The sequence below is a fragment of the Spermophilus citellus genome (assembly GCF_964194105.1).
Source record: "Spermophilus citellus genome assembly, chromosome: 1".
NCBI lineage: Eukaryota > Metazoa > Chordata > Mammalia > Rodentia > Sciuridae > Spermophilus > Spermophilus citellus.
In genome coordinates, this window is record NC_138182.1 from 162,077,854 (window position 1) to 162,081,471 (window position 3,618).

The following is a 3,618-nucleotide window of genomic DNA, read 5'->3' on the forward strand; positions in this document are numbered from 1 at the left end:
CAGAAGTACTATTCACATTAGTTAAAAGGTAGAAACAGCCATATGTCCAGCCATATTCATTCAGCCATCATTAGTTGAATGGATATACACATTGTAGTATATATATACAGTGGAATATTATTCAGCCATAAAAAGGAATGAAGTACTGATCTATGCTACCACATGGATAGACTTTAAAACATTATGTTCAATGAAAGCTTTCAAACACATTCCAATTATATGAAATATCCAGAACAGGAAATTTCATAGAGATAGAATCCAGATGGGTGGTTGTCAGGAGGAAGGAGAGTGAGGAATGAAGAGAAACTTCTTAATGGGTAAGGTGTTTCATTTTGAATTGATAAAAAAAAATTTTTTTTGCACTAGAAATTGAACCCAGGGGCACTTAACCACTGAGCCACATCCCCAACCATTTTTTAAAATATTTTATTTGAGACAGGGTCTTGCTTAGTTGCTTAGGGCCTTGCTAAGTTGCTGAGGCTGGCTTTGAACTCAAGATTCTCCTGCCTCAGCCTCCTGAGCCACTGTGATTATAGTCAAGCACCACCATGACCAGCAAAATGTTTTGAAAGTAGATAATGTTTTACACTAAATTAAGAATGTACTAAATGCCACTGAAATACTTATTTCAAAAAAATTGTTAATTTTATGTTCCATGAACTTAACCATAATAAATTATTTTTTAAAAATTGTTACTTACAATGCATGGTCAATGAAGACATGAAAATGTGATTTAAAAATTTACAAAAAAAAATTGCTTACTCATTTCAGAAACTCATATAATTGGTGCCAATATCTATTCTCAATTAAGAAAGTGTTTAAATAGAACATACAGGAGGCCATTGTCCGCACCCCTTTGGTGCATTATGATTAGACATAATAGTGGAATTCATTGTTACATATTTATACATGCACTCAATATAACACTATGATTTTGATGACTTCATTCCCCAGTGAGTCCATTGTTTTAGACTGAGCTCCTACACTGGTCCCCCAGAAAACCAGCCAAATGGAGTCTCATACTATGTTCTATATAATTGCATCAAAACTTTAATGAAGCAGGTGGAACCCCAGTTTTTCGTACAAACAGAAGATTCCAAGTAATTTAGAAGAGCTAGCATCATAGGGAAATCCACTCTGATTTGATTCTTACAAGAAAAGTAACCTGATAATAACCAGTCTGCTTTTTAAATCATTCTGTTTTCTTGTTCTCACCTTGTATTGTCAAGGTCAGTGGAGCACCTATTCTATTTTACAGAATGAGATGCTGTCCTGATTCATGAATCACTAGTAAAAGCCAATTACATCTTTAAATTTGTTGAAATATTGTTGTTTTAATAGAAACAATAGAGAGTGTTACTAAAATTTTGTGGGGTTTTTTTGGTAAAAGATAAATTTTAAGGTAAACTTGTAACTGTCATACTAATATCAAATGAACATGTCAAAGGCTTTATTTAACTTATTTAATTAACTGTACCAGTAAGATGTTAAAAACTGCTTCTACAGGCAACTAAAAATACGGAAGTAAATTTAAAAGATGCAAAATTAATCGCTTGTGTGTAGGAGGTAGTGATCGGTACAAGACAAATTTCATTTTGCTTTTCAAGAGACAAGAATAATTTGCATTAACCCTCGGTTTCCTACAACTTTACAGCGTTTAAAATTGTTCAAAGATAGTGAAAGATATAGATTGCTATAGGATCAGATAACCTGGAAAGGTCCACTAGTCCATGCTTAGCATTCTGAAGGAAGGAGAGAAACTTCTGAATGGGTAAGGTGTTTCATTTTGGAATGATGAAAATGTTTTGAAACCAGAAAATGGTTTTTTTTTTTTCCAAATAGTACAACTTTTGGCTGACATTCTTCTGATAGCAACTGGCTCTCTTGCCAAATATCGATCTCTTCTTTGACCTCAGGTTCTTATGTTTAAAAAGTGTTTGAAGGAAGTGTTGGCCTGGGTGACCTGAAGCTCACCTTGGGCTCCAATGGCTGCTAAGAGCCTGCTTTCCAGGGGCCACATGCTGAGTCACAGATTCCTGCAGGTAATAGAGCCCTTTAGCTGTCAGCACTCATGACCACATTGCATGAATTACTACTCTTATGATAGGACATGCCATCCTTTGATGAGGGAGACTACGCTTTTAATGGATCATTCCAGCACAGTGCCCTGAGCTCCTGTCCTGACCAACAAGCATTGTTTGATTTTTAAACAATTGGCTGCAACTAGAAAGAGAAGGAGTCTGGAGTGTGAAACTAAACAAGATAAAGGAAATCCAAGATATTTTTTTAAAAATACACTCACTGAGGTGAGTGGCTGTCAAAATATGGACACCACGCACGTCCCATGCTCTGCTCACTTAAGTCACTGTAAATGGTAGTAGTAGGACATTTATGCTTTTTCCTTTTCTTTGATCTCCCATCACACTCTCCAGCTGCTCACTATTGGGCAGACAGTAGGTCCTCAATAAAAACTTGCTATTGAATACTAAAATTTGTTACAGAGAATGGAAGTCTACACTTCTCACCGAAATTTTCAGCTTGCTCATGATAATAGGAAAGTTCTTTATGTATTGAACTTTCACTCTTTTTATTGTATTTTAAGTTTATTGATTAATTTAGCACAGTCAAATGCACATCCATCAACAGCACCTAGAACAGAGATTTTAAGTTTCCAAGAAAGAAAGTGTACCGTGTGACAATTAAATTTGCCTCTCTACGAGTAGATAGTTAACAGAAGCCAGAGATGGAGAAGGAAGGTGGTCAGGGAAAGAGGAAATATAGTTCAACAGGTAAAAAATTTTAGTTTGAGAGGAAAAATAAATCCTGGTGTTCTCTTACCCAGCAAGTGACCACAATTAAAAATAGGGGGTGGGGTTGTGGCTTAGTGTTAGAGTACCTGACTAGCATATGGAGGAACTGGGTTCAATCCTCATCACCACATAAATAAATCAAATAAAGATATTGTGTCCATCGACAACTAAAAAAATTTTTAAAATAATGTACTATTTCAAAAAAAGCCAAAAAAGAGTATTTTAACTGTTCTCACAATAAAGTAATGATAAATACGTAGGGTGATAGATTCTTTAGTTATCCTGGCTTTATCTTTCCACAATGTACACATGTATTGAAACATCACATTGTACCCCACACATATATGCAATTATTTGTCAAAATAAAATTAGACATAAAAGATATTTCCATAAGATCTACAACATTGCAGGGATCCTCCACTAAAGCCAACGCTAAGGTGGATATTAGATTTCTGAAATCAGTAAAATTATAATCCTGACCCAAACAACTGTGAGCTATCTCCTGTCTTTGGGATGCAGAGGAAGGGCAGCTTGAATTTCCTTTCAATGCCAATACCAAAATTCTTTACATTCCAGCTAAAAATGTTTCCTTTCCCTAGGAGCCTTTGGCTCTGCCCTGCCTTTTATCTCCTTGTCCCCATTTATATTTGATGTATAATTATTAGATTAACTCGAGGTCACATATTTTCAGTCCTCTGTTGGGAGGATGAGCACCCCCCCACACCACCCAAGTGTGATAAATTGAAAGCTGTGATTGCAGCAAATAGAATGAAATAGGGAGACCCTTCCCCATCCCTTCCAGTTGATC